Genomic DNA, 13,177 nt, shown 5'->3' with positions numbered 1-13,177 from the left:
GTGGCAGATTGTCATGTTTCTTAAAAGATTACATACTCTTTTGCATAAGAGAGAGTACACAAGATGCAGTAATATACAGGGTAAAAAAAACCCTACACGTGCTGTTTTCTCTCTCCTACTTTTTATAAAGATACACTTTAATTATTTCTCTTTTTAATACCCACTGCTCTTCCTACCTTGGCATACTTGGTGTGCTCTTGGTAATACTTAACGAGAAGATATCCCAAGACAGTAAACAACTTTTTGAATTAGGAAGGTGCAGCTAGTTTTAAAATCTCATCTAGGACTGTGTCTCTATGGAAAAGGAGGAGAAAAAAGAAAGGATCCAGAAGCTAAAATAGCAGTGGTTACAAATGGTCTTAAAATGCCTTAAGTAAGGAGAACCCATTCAGACAACAGTCAGATTTCTGAAACAAAGGACTGAACTCATCTATTATTCAAACTGAAAATAGATTGATAGACATCAAGATTAAGAAAGTTTATGCTAGAGAACAAAGAAGTCTCATCTCCATGGGTTTTTTCTTTCCTTTTTTTCCCCCCCTCCCAAAGACCAAGTTGTTCCTGCTGAACTGAAGAGCCTCACGCTGGCTGGTACTGATAAGCAGCAGTCCTGTGACTTGATTGTTTTTATTAACTCTCTCTGAAAGTCATTCACCATTAACCATGATTAGATTCATTTGTTGCTTTATTTATGTTTGTACTTGCAAATGTGGTGCCAATGAAAATGCTTTGGGTGGTGTTGTTGACACTGACCCAGCAGTCACGTGTGTTACCTTCTTTCTCTGCAGGGTAAGAAGAGTGACCTTTTTGGGTGGCTGTAACTGAAGATTGCTTTACAGGAGCAACTGAAGAAGGTAAACACAAATAATATTTTGCACGCAGTTTCTGAAGCATGTCTGAAGGAAGGATCTGATCCTGCAAACCCCAGGAGTGTGCCTTAGTTGCACGAGTAAAGGCTCTTCTGGTAATATGGATAAAGATTGCAGCGTTGGGCTTGGAGCTAAGCTTTTGGAGCCACTGCTGTGCCTTAAACCTGTGTTTTGCCTGGGAAGCCAATGGTTTAGGTGCCCAGTTGCATTTTTAAGAGCAAGGCCACGAAGATGCACTTTTTGGCTTTCAGCCATGTTCTGAGAAGGCTGTTTGGTAACTGGACATAGCCTGTGTGCGAATGGGAAGACCCTGCTCTGGCTGATCTTGGTGGCTGCATGGCCAAGTCCATGGCCCAGCATCGATGGGTGCTGGGCTGGGAGCTACAGTGGCAGAGCCCTGCAGCAAGGTCCCCTTACCGGGGCAAATCCCTGGGGAATGGTCAAGTCGGCTTCAATGCTGCTTTGTCCCAGGCTGAGACACTCCTGGATTTAGAGCAGCACATTGAGCAGAGTAGGAGAGCAGAATTTAACTGTTAATTTGATCGCTGATTATCACTGCAAAAATTAAAACACATGCTTTTTAGTCTTTTGGAGCGTAGCAAAAAGGAAAGAAATATCACTCTCTGCAAAATGATTTTTATTTAAAGCAACATGAAAGTCCCTTGCTTCTAAATTAACTCCTTGCCTTTCTTCTGGTCCAAAGTTTCAAGTTGGAAAGGAATATTAACATCACAAAAGTGGTGATTCACAAAATTAACTTGCAGAAGAGAAGAGTAACACAGATCAGTGTTTGGTACTGAAGGGTGTCATCTGACTGAGGTTCATATGGCTGCTTTATAATCACCTTCTTTCAGAAATTAATAGTCGGTTAAGCACCATAGCAACAAGCAACACTGATGTAAGCGTGGAGCAGTGGCTGCTGTTCGCTGTGATGTCAGTGCTCGTTAGTGCTGTTCTCTTGACCTTGTTTGAATATAAAATGGTGATTTCATTTTAAACTTAGAATTTTACAGAATGACTAAATGCATCAAAGTGAATTAGAGCTATTTTTATTTTTAATTTTATTAAAATGTACTTCAAGGGGAAAAAAATGTCCCTGTTCTCTTCTGTTTTAAATTAAAATAGATCTGAGGACGATGTATTTTTTTTTCAATTCTTTGTTGCCAAAAATATCTATTTAGTGAGGATGAAATTCATGAAGTTCAAGTGAATATTGCAATCCCTGGCCATGCTGATGGTGTATGTCAGCTGTATGATATATGCCTCTCTCCAAGATTTGAATATTACTGATTTTTTTTTTTTTTTTTTTTATGGTGGAGCCCATGAGGTATTAAATGCATTTCAGCTATTGAAGAAGTAGCAGATCCTGCAGTTTAAGAAGATGGTGGTTCCTTGCCTTGCAGTGGTGTTCCCTCTTTGAGTTTTTGTGAAGAAGGGGAAAAATTTTAAGTCCCAGGTGCATCAGAGGGCCTCAGAATATATGGGATTCTTGTGGAGCCATGGTTCACACGTGGCCACGATGCTATATGACCCAGGAAAATTAGGAATTTTGATTGTGATAAATGCAAAACACTACCTTTAGACTATCCTGAAGTTTGTATGCCATGTCTCCAAAAGCAGACGTATTTTGTATTGCTACCATCAGGACACCACATATGCCAGACATACCCTCTGGCATGCATCTTTCAGCAGGAAGCAGTTTGGGTGATTCGTAGAATACATCACTGTAAAAGACCATTAGATCTTTCAGTCTGACCTCCTGAGTATCACAGGTTATCGAGTCTCACCGCGCACCTCTGGGCAGAGGTGGTATGTAGGGTTCAGCCAAACTCTGTCTCCTAGAAGATGATCCAGGCTCAGTGGGAAGACCCTGAGGACTGGAGAAAACACCATGGATCAGCTATGGCGTATGCATGTGGGATGCGTGTTCAAGCATGTGTTTTCAAACTGCACAACAAAATCCACAACTTGATGAAAAATAAGTTGTTCTGTGTGTCCTTTAATGTTAGGACTTGTTTCTTCGAGGAGGTTTGGCTCTGTCCTGCTTCCACTGCAGTGAGGTGTGCCATTTTCCGTGAAAACCTATTTGCTGCAGGATCGGTCCATAATCTTGGAACATATTTAATAAAATAAAGCCATAGTGAATGATATGTGGTCCAAGAAACTGGATGTCAAATTTCAACTGGGTGAGAATTGAAACTGCCAAGATAATAAACCATGAGAATAGGAGATAGTAATGGAAATAGTGATAGAGTCCTAATTAGAGCAGTGCCACTGAAACAGGGAAGGTTAAGGGTTTGGTTGATTGAGTTTGAGCTCAATTGCTTGATAGCTTAATTTCAGGTGAAATCCCATCTTCTGAGTTAGCGGTTAAGCCGCTCAGTGCGGTTACAGAGCAGGACTCTGTACTCCTTGAGGAGCAGCCGCGTGGCCCCGGGCGTCCCAGCACTGCGTGCGAGCCTGGCCTCGGGCATGCGGAGTGGGATACAGGACAGAGCTGGTAAAATAGATTTTTATACTGCGTGTTTTGTTTGCTTTCTTCTTTTCTGTGAGCTCCAAAGAGCTCTGAACACAGGCGCAAATAACAGAATAGATGCAGCAAGGGCCTTTGATGGTTAAACCTTCAGAATTAAGATGTTTACATTCTCCTTTATTTAGCACTGTTAGGCATAATGCCTAATGATATGCCAGTTTTTCCTCAAAGTAAGAATTTGAATTGAAATGTTTGATTTGGGGAGAAGGGAGGGGAAATGTATTTTTACAGAATTATGGACAATAGTGTTAGTTTTCCAGGAGCAGTCATTTGTTTAAATGTATGTAAAAGCATTTTCAATAATCAAACACCATTCAGTGAGCATTGTAAATCAGGGATAGCTTGCATGCTGAAAAATTGAAAAGTACAAAACATGCTACTAAAGTTGTACATTATTGATAACAAAAGACACATGCAGACTTTTAAGATAGCAAAGATAGAATCCTTTAGAAGACGGGAAAAAATCAACACAAAGGATTTAGCAAAGTTGCACTTAGTTTAAAATTTCAAATCCTAATGCTTGTCAGAGTTAAATGCTGATTAAATATTGATAATAAAACAGAAGCTGCCTGCTGTAACTCAGAACCGAATGAGATGATCAACAGATAAATCTGTGGGTTTGAGCTTTAACATTTTATATATGTATATTTTCTCCTCCTTTCCCTTCAAGCCAGGAGAAAGGTCAGAAGGACTTTTTTTTTTTTCCTTAAGCTCAGTACAAAAAATGGATTGTGCAGTCTGTCTGTGTGGAAAACAAAGTGGTTCTGGGACAAAAAAAAAAAAAATCATTTTTTTTCCCGGTAGTCCCACCACTTTGTTTCATCAGGAAGAGGCATACCTCTCAAATGGGGTTGGCATGTCGCTGTGCCACGTCTTTGCTGGCCATAGCAGGAGGAGCTCCAGGGAAAAGTCAAAGCCCTGAAATAAACTTTTTCAGAGAAGTTTCTGTTTATGAAGGGCTCAACGGTGTGTGCAGTTTCTCCCCAGCACTCTTCCTTGCTCGTGACTTTCCAGAAGATGTGCTGGTGAGATCCTTACTCCTGTTTTCTGTACCGGCTGGGTTGCAGTGATGCTTGCATGTCAGGCAGCGGGAGGTTAGTAGGGTGATGTTTTCCTTACTGAGTTTGGCACCTTGACTTTTCTTGCTTTTGACCTAATGGTCCTAAAGCAGAAATAGCCATCATTCCTAGAAGATGTGGTGTGCAGCGACTTCTGAATGTGGGTCCTGTGAATTGGGTGCATTCATAAGAAAGTCTGTAATGGAGCAGACGACCTGGTTCTTGGACATTTTCTCCAATATTTTCTCTGCAACAGGCCCAAATTACATAGAGCCATACTAGAAGCATTTTACTTGAGTGCTTTTATCACCCCCAGCAGGAAGCAGGGATCTGGGAGACCCCCACTGATACCTGCTGCTCGCTTGCTGGTGGGGTGGTAGTCATGTCGCTGGAGCGATTAGTGTCTCTCAGACCACATCTAGGAGTGGATTTACTTACTTTTGGATTGTTGGGAGAGGTGGTAATATCCTACTTGTTAAGACCTTTGAGTTACTCAAATTGAAAGGTACAGTGCGGTGCTAAGTGTTTCTGTGATCTGTAGTGATAGAAATTACAGTATTACCTGTATGTTTTGGGGTAAACCCTAAAAAAGTTGTGTGTGGGCCTTTGGAAGCACACACTGCTTGAAGACCTTACCTATTTGAATGAAAAGTTTAGTCCAGAGATGGGTGAAGCTGTGGCTTTTCTGAATCAATTGGGTCAAGAAGATATACAAAATAGATTAAGACATTTTGGAATAATTTTAAGAGTATCTGAGCAAATCTCATTAACATGGACCACTAGCATGCTGTATTGAAGACTTCAAAGATCTGTCAGAGGAGTTCTTTCTGCACTATTGTCTGCCAGCATTAGCAATCTCAAGAGAACATGTTTCTTTTGTTTTCTTTTGGCCCATTTAGCTTTTCTTCTTTTTCTTATTCTTCTTAATGTTCCTTAATATATTACAAATCTTCAAGTGGATTGGTAGAAAGATACGTTTCTCGGCTTTAAGATAGTCAGTAGCAGTTTTTGATCCTCTTATCTGATGCTGTTGGACGAAACCCTTCTGGTCTTCACGAAGACTGCTAAAGTGAGCAAGATTTGGCCAGTATTTTGCATAATCCTGCAGTGTTTCTTCCATTAGCTTAGGTATGCTTGATAGGATCCCCGGTAAAATGCAAGTGCTGATTTGTATTGCTTAACATGCGTTCAAAGTGCTGTCATCCATTTCAAATCAGTGAAGAACATGAAGCACGAGGCTGAGTGGTTCATGCGCACCTCTAGATTTGGAAACCACTGGCCTAATCTATACCTACAGATGAAACACAGTTAAATATATTGAAAATGGCCCAACGTGTAAAGGTTGTAACTGCAGATTAAGCAGCCATAAAGGGTGCACTGATGTTCGCCAGTTGCCAAAAAGTCCTGTGAGGTCCATTAAACTAAGCTGTCATCAGGGGAGGCCCAGCCTTCCTCATCTAATGAGTTTCATGCAAAAGTGGCTGTATTGGCAAGTGCCATTGCGGAGCTCAGGGCTGCAGCATCCCTGCCACGGCAGGTGTTTGAATTCCTCCCACCGCCCTTCTGTGTGTGAGGAAATTCAAGCTATGTGCATCCCAAGAGGAAGACTCGACGTCCCGTGCTAGGCACTGATGTGTCTGCGAGGGATGATTTTTTTTGTTGCAGTGATGGGTAGTGCTGTTGAAGCTGGTTGGACTCGTGATCCTGAGCCATTTGGGAAAGGGTGCTTTAAAAGCTGTGTTCAGAAAGTTGGAGCCTGTTCTTGTGCCATCAGTGGTCCGTGAACAGCCTCTCCTCTCTCACGCTGATTGTAGCTTTGCTATGGACAGTGTTCAACAGGTACATTGCTGTCTTCATCTTATAACTTGGCCTAGCTACAGATACACCAAGCAAGCAGCTGATAATACACCATGCAGTGCAGACTATGCAATTTCCAGCCTGGTTCTTCGAGACCGAACTGGATAATATGTCAGGACATGCTGCATTTTATCATAGCTTGGGCAAGGAGAGAATTGGGAATGACATAGGTAAGAACGGCATCAGTCCTCATTACTCAAGAAGCCAGGCATGGGCTACAGGTCAGATAGCCTGAACTCATGCTCAGTCTCAAACACAAAAACAAATGTGATGGAAAGATCCAGTTCCAAGGTTTCCTTCTGAAGCAGGCAGATAACTCTGAATTCAGAATTGTGCTGAAACTTGCCGTTGTGCAAGTTATGCTGCTGAGCCAGTGGATGCAATGGTGATTGCTGCTTGCTGGTGCAAATAGGCTGATGGGCTTTATACACATTACTGCTGTCTGTTAGCATCTCAGAGCCACGCCTGCTTCTCAACACAAGCGCAAGAACCACTTGTAGATTTGCAGGCTTGAAACCTGCCTTTAGAAAACTCATGTCACAAAGGCAGTGCGTGCTCCTGTGTTACAAAATCTAGAGGTGTGAGAAAATGACACCAGAAATAGATTCTTATTGCATATTTCATATTTTATTTGGTCATCTCCAAGGTCGCTGCCTGTTGCCTTGTACTTCTGGCGTACTTAAGTTATTGTCCTATAGCGGTAGCAACCATATTTTACAGTGGCAGTGTTACAAGACCAGTGATGTCAGTGGGCATTACAGGAGGCTACCCTTTTTATTTGGTAGCTCGTACTAAAGCCAAGGCATTAAAAAAAAAGGAAAGAAAGTTTTTTGGCCCTGATTGCCTGCCCGTATTTCTCATTGCAACATCTGAAAGCATTTTTCACTGCTGCTAATAGCAGGAACTTCAGACGCCACCTCTGAGATGTTTAATTGCTAAGTGTTTCTCCCAGTGCAATCTGTGAATTTTAATTTGGGGCTCTCCCACCTCTGCTGGCCATATACTTTTCAGTGTGTTTTGCGTAATACTGCTGAATTGCTCAAAAGGGTCATTTCTGACTGAGCTCGCTGTTTATTTTTTTAGTAGGGTAACACAAACATTTGGACATTTGTAACTAAGATTCTGACGTTGTTTCCATTGCAAACCATTAATATCAGTAGTTTATAATATGGCTTTTCAAAATAGATTTTTGTTGAAATATGATGATCTCTTCTATTTTGTTTTGAAAAAATAGAACTATTACTCCCCTTTTTTTAAAAAAAAAAAAAAAAGATAAATTGGCATCTTTTGAGTAATAGGTCTACTTTCTTCTCCTGTCATAACCTTTTTGTTATTTTTGATTGCCCCTGTGTTTATCCATATTAGTTGTAATACAAGTGTTTCATTTAATCCTCTGACATGTTAAGGGTTAGTGCATCCCACTGATGGAAGGAAACGTCTGTGGAAGGGCACAGCATTTCCTGCTACTGAGGCACTTCCACCAATGGAACAGTGGTACGCCGTTGTGACATTAGTAATTGTCTGTAAAGGTCTTAGAAATAGAAAGTGCTACATTTAAAAGCCAACAACAGCATAAATCAATAATATAGGCAACGGGACCATTTCCTATTTTTGGGGGGAGGGGGATTTTTTTTAACCCCTTTTTAATTGGAAAAATGTCATGCAGCTATTTTTACAGTTTGTTTGCTTTATTGCTGTCATCCTTCTCCATTTAAATTTTATTGCAATAATTGGGAAAGATAATTTTTATTGGGAAAATTTTGCTTTTAAAGCTTTATAGAATGCAAATTGACCATTGATTAAAATGTTATTATTAGAAAAGAACAGAAAATTTATTTCGAAGAAGTGCAAATTCTTTGGCTTCTTTATTCTTCTTTAAGATCTGATGTCCAGCGAGAAAAGAAATGTGTGCTTTTATTGTTTGTTTCCTTTCGTTTTAAGGAGGGAGAGATGATTGCTTTTGGTGCTGCTTGCTTAGAGCATTCAAAGCTCTGAGCTCAGTTTTGGAGAATGTTAAAATAAGCCCACAGGAGGTCTTGTAAAAGTTGTAAGAAATTGTAAGCATGTCTGCTGAGTCAATTATATGAGACAAATTGCCAGGGCAAGGCTGCAAGGTTCCAAACTTGTTATTTACTCTCTGCTATCTTTAAAACAATTCATTTCTGCCTTTGATTTCACAGCAGATAAATACATGTTTTGGAGGGGAAAAAAAGATATTAATTAGACAAAATACTATTTAAAACTGAAAGAATTATCTGGATTTGTATTCATGTAGTTAAAAGGAGAGCCTGGCCTTCTTTTGAAAGTTGAATAACTGAAAGAATATAGTTTAAAAATGCGGACTTTGGCTTGTGAAAATTTCTCCTCAATGAGACTTGAGTGCATGAAGCAGTATTTTTTTTAGATAATTTGAGTGTTAATATTGAAGTTATTCTTTTAAAAAAAAATATATATCTTGAATCTCTGAGAGCATTCACAGTTTTTTTTCGGAGTTTATTAACTCTGTGATAAGTTTCAGAAAATTGCATGAAGAATAGTGCAAACCCAACATGTGCATAGTGTAAATCCCACGTGTATAGTGTGTGCTCGCTAAGTCTCTCAAAGTTCGCTTAGTTAGCGTGTCGTATGTTCATGATATGCAGGCCAGCTGGAGCATTACCGCTCTGTAAGCTGCCATGGTTAACTCGGTTTGAAATACATCCAGATCAGCCGTAGTATTTTCTAGATACTTGATAAGGTCAAAAATTCCAGTAAAGTCCTTTTCCTCCTTTCCCAGCACAGTTAGGATGGAAAGCTCAGAGAGGAGCTGGGTAAATAGCTGGGTTTTACTAGACCCGACTGTGTTTGAAACTCATGCTAAACTCTTACAGTGATTCCCAGCCAGGCAGGACGAGACAGCGTGGTGGTGCCGTGCTACATCACCTGCATCCCAGTGCTCCACCGCTTGAGGAACCTGTCTTTGAAGTTGCCCTGCCAGAAGCTACTGGACAGGAAGGCTTTTAGTTATGAGGGGTCTGAGCACCCTCAGCGAGTCGGAGACCACCATTCAGAAGAAACATCCATTCTTGATCTGCTATCTAGAGCACAGGTGGTGTTGGATTAGTACTAGACACTTCGGGATCCCCGACCATTGCTGGTGTGGTGCAGAGGGTTTGTGATACACAGCAATCGGCAAACATGGTGGGTACTGTCAGCGGTGTCTTGTGCGTTGCCACGCATCTCACTGCTGCCTTGCAGGGTCGGGTTGTCTCCAGTCCCACAGGTGTTTAGCATGGGCCATGACATCTCCTCTGCTCCAGCCCATCTAATCTTATCCACTCCTTACTTCAAAGGGGTAGATAGATGTGCATAGGTCTGTCCAACCTGGACATCTGATGGACTGTCATAAGGGAGCAGACTTTCTGGTCAGTACGTTGCTTGGGAATATTGGCAGTTGGTAGGTTTTTGTTGAGATGTTGGGTTTTTATACAATGTTAAGAAAAGCTGTTTGTCCCTTACTGTAAATCTGTGCTTTCCTAGCTCCTTTCCTCTGTTTCCTGCTGTCTTCTCTCAGCTAGCAGTGGCTTTCTGCAGGCACCACCATAGCAGCTGGTTGCATGCAGCAAGGGGAAGCCCTGAGCACTCCCTGTGCGCTCTACCGTCATAAGGCCACATTCCCTCAGTTCCCCACTTGTCTCCTCCCCTGTGTCTCTGTCTTCCGTCTTAGCAAGAGTAGGGCTGTTCTCAACTGTATTATGAGATACTGGGTATCTGCAGAGGGTAGACCACAGGGTACCTCCACGTGTGGCCAGGGCAGTAGCTGGCCTGTCCCACGTCTTCTGCTTCCCTGCTGCTGTCATTCCTGGGGCACCAGGTAGTTGGCCAGGCATGACATCCTCTGAGAACAAGTGGGACCTTGCCCATCTGCAGAGAGGGTCTGCCCCCAAAAGGAGGAGCATGGAGTTAGGGGTCTTTATCACACTCGGCCCCAGTGCCTTTGTGAAGCGCAGTGGGAGGTGGGCTGCTGGTGATGTGGGAGGAGGTTGTGTGGGAACCTGTGATGTGCAGGAGACAGCATCAGTGGGACAAGCAGCTCTTCCCCCAAGAGGAGGGGGAGAAAAAGGTCCAAACAAGCTTTGTGGACGTTTGAGGAGACCTTCTTTTTAAAAACAACTGTAAAGAGACTTTCTCAGATTTTGTCCTCTGACATTGCCATCCTATCTGGTCACCGCCCATGAAGAGCGATCCGTGGCATCATCTGGGCAAGACCTTAGTATATATCTGCGGGAGAACTAGAGTTTATCATAGTTTTATATTGGGTTTCCCTCAGCATGTAACTGGATGCATTAATAGTGACATGATCCCGGTGTGACCTGGACTTTAATGGGTTTGAACTTGGAACTGTTCAAACATTAAGAAAAAGCTCTCGCTCCCTGCATGTATTCAGCAGCTGCTTTTTATATGCAGAACCCGGAGCTGCAAAGGTTCAATGGCAGTGTGTTTTCAACTTTCAGATGAAAAGGACTAAACTGCCAAAAAACCTGGGCTATTTCTCTCCTGATGCAGATGTGTGACTGCCGGGACATGCATACATCAAAAAGACAATGTGCCTCTGAGCAGTTTAAAACCTACTGCTTTGTTTTGTTTTGCTCGAGGCAAACAAAATGTCAACCCCCTCAATCTTGGGAGAGGGGTTTTGCTGGTAACGTGTGCTTTGCGCACGAGTCAGGTTTTGGGGTTCCTTTCCTACCTCTGCAGCTGACTCACTCCGTGGCGTGGGTACTGTTTGTTCTGGACAAAGCTTTCGTATTTTTTCTTGACGTTGTACATTGCCAGCTGTGCACGATGTACCATCCAGAATATGCTCTTTATCCTATGTCAAACCTTAACTGTGGCAACAAGTCTGTGATTTGATTTTCCCGTCTGCAACGAGAGCCAGATTTGCCCCTCACCCCCCAGAGGGACACTGCAGGTTAGGTTATCTCGCTGCTGTGTGTTCAAGCAGCTCAGAAAGGTACAAATTGTTCCTTTCTTAAAAAAAAAAAAAAAAAAAAAAAAAAAAAAGTTCCAAAACCCCTCCAAAACAACACAACAAGAAAACTCTGCAAGGCCCGATTTTTCTGCAGTTTTGGAAAGCGTGTCCCATTCCTCTCCTGCCCAGCCACATACCTAGAGCGGCTTCTTTACGAAGTTTCTGCTTGAAAGGAATTCCCTTTACAAAGTTATCAGCTACCTGCAAACAGATGGGCACAAGGGAAGGCCTGATACCACCTTGGTGTGAGTGTTTTGCATGGAGCTCTGCAGTAATGATGGAGAAGTCAGTCAGCTGCCACCAGTCATTCCCATGGAATGATGATAGAGCGACCCGGAGTAAAGATGTCTCTTTGGAGAGCTGTTGACAGATTTAGTGACCACCAGGTCAGGCTAGTTTGCCCTTTCTTTTTGGTATTACGAATTACTATGCATCGAGTTTACCTATTAAATTGTTGGCAAGTTGTTGTGTTGTAATGTGTCCCCGTAATGTCAGCTAAGTCACCCTGCCTTACCCCGCTCCCTCCTCCCGAAAGCCAGGGCAGACCTCTGCTTTGGGGTATCCATCTCCAGCTCTTTCACAGAGTCATAATGGCATTATGGTTCGTGTATAATACTTTTCTTTTACTAGCGATGTAAATCTTTGGTCTCTAGACCTTTGGTTCAGATTTTTCTTTAAAACATTAATGAGCATTTTAGTTTGGGAGGGGGGAAATTCACAAGTAATCATGACATTGTGCAAAAATGTGGCAGCTAAAGCATACGTTCTGTTGGTTTGCCTTGTCTTATAGGAACATCATTTTTGCACATCACTATTAACAATGCAAACACCCTGAAATGCTAATAGCACTAGTAAGCTTTTAATTCCATGGAATTTATTGCTTGCTGTATTTCCATGAATTTATAACGCTTTGATTCTTAAGAGCCCCATTTAATCAGTTTTGCCTGGCACAGAACATAATAAACAACTTGCTGGTGCTAAAGTGCCACATGGGGGAGGCTGCTAACAAGAAAGTTAAATGCTTCTGCCACTAGCAGTTTCTTCGCTGTATTTTTCATGAGCTGTTACTACCAGTAATGTACTTTGCTAGCTTTAGAGCAGTGGTTAAACACAGTGACAAACCAAACAGCACTCCAGCGCTGTAAACACCCAAAGCAATACCATTTTTGTTCAGAGCTATAGTTTAAACCAGGCTTGAGGCTCAGTGTCATTTTATAGTGATCAGTGATTTTTTTTCTTTTTTTTTAAAAAAGGCCTCGTTTTTCTTGATGCCTTAATATAGGACTTTTAGGAATAACTAGTGAATGGTATTGATCAAGAAAAACAGTGTAAGGGGGAGAGAGAAAAAGGAATTGAAATACCTTAAAAAACAGTTCTTGTTTGTTTATGCTGCTTGACCATAAAAGTACAAAAAGACTGCCTGAGTAGAAAAATACCAGTATTTTAAAGCAGAAAATGTCATTTGAGTCTCAAAACTGCACCAACTTTGTATAATTACCCTTTTAATTATCCCCAGTGGCCCATGAAATTTGTAAAATAGAGCATTGAGAGTTTGATTTACTTACATGTTGCACTTTAGTGTTATGCTCTTAATGAATATTGTTTAGTACTAATGTCAGGCAGAGATTGTTGAGTGCTATAGAGAGGTGCATGCTGCAGAGCTGGGTATTCAGAGGGGAATTGTGGAAACTCCACCTTAAATGAGGAGTATGTACATATGTAAAGCAATATGCTATAATTTTTGTTGCCTGAATGGGAACTGTATTGATTTTATCCTCTGCATGTAAAGTAGTTTATTATATTTTCTTTATTTAACCATGCCAGAGAAATAACTATTTTTAGGGCGTTT

General features: G+C 41.6%; 1 protein-coding gene across 4 annotated transcripts in view; it reads left to right on the top strand.

The window, feature by feature from the left end:
* Positions 1–13,177, top strand: part of FOXP1 (forkhead box P1) — a 389,382-nt gene that overhangs the window by 163,351 nt on the left and 212,854 nt on the right. For all 4 annotated transcript variants that reach the window (XM_082322181.1, XM_082322180.1, XM_082322178.1 and 1 more), the window contains one exon: positions 789–854. The gene's annotated coding sequence lies outside the window, so the exon portion shown is untranslated. The remainder of the gene's footprint in view (positions 1–788; positions 855–13,177) is intronic.

This window comes from Platalea leucorodia (genome assembly GCF_965183815.1).
Source record: "Platalea leucorodia genome assembly, chromosome: 9".
NCBI classification, from domain to species: domain Eukaryota; kingdom Metazoa; phylum Chordata; class Aves; order Pelecaniformes; family Threskiornithidae; genus Platalea; species Platalea leucorodia.
The sequence above is the reverse complement of the archived record's forward strand: the minus strand, read 5'-3'. Positions and strand labels throughout refer to the sequence as shown.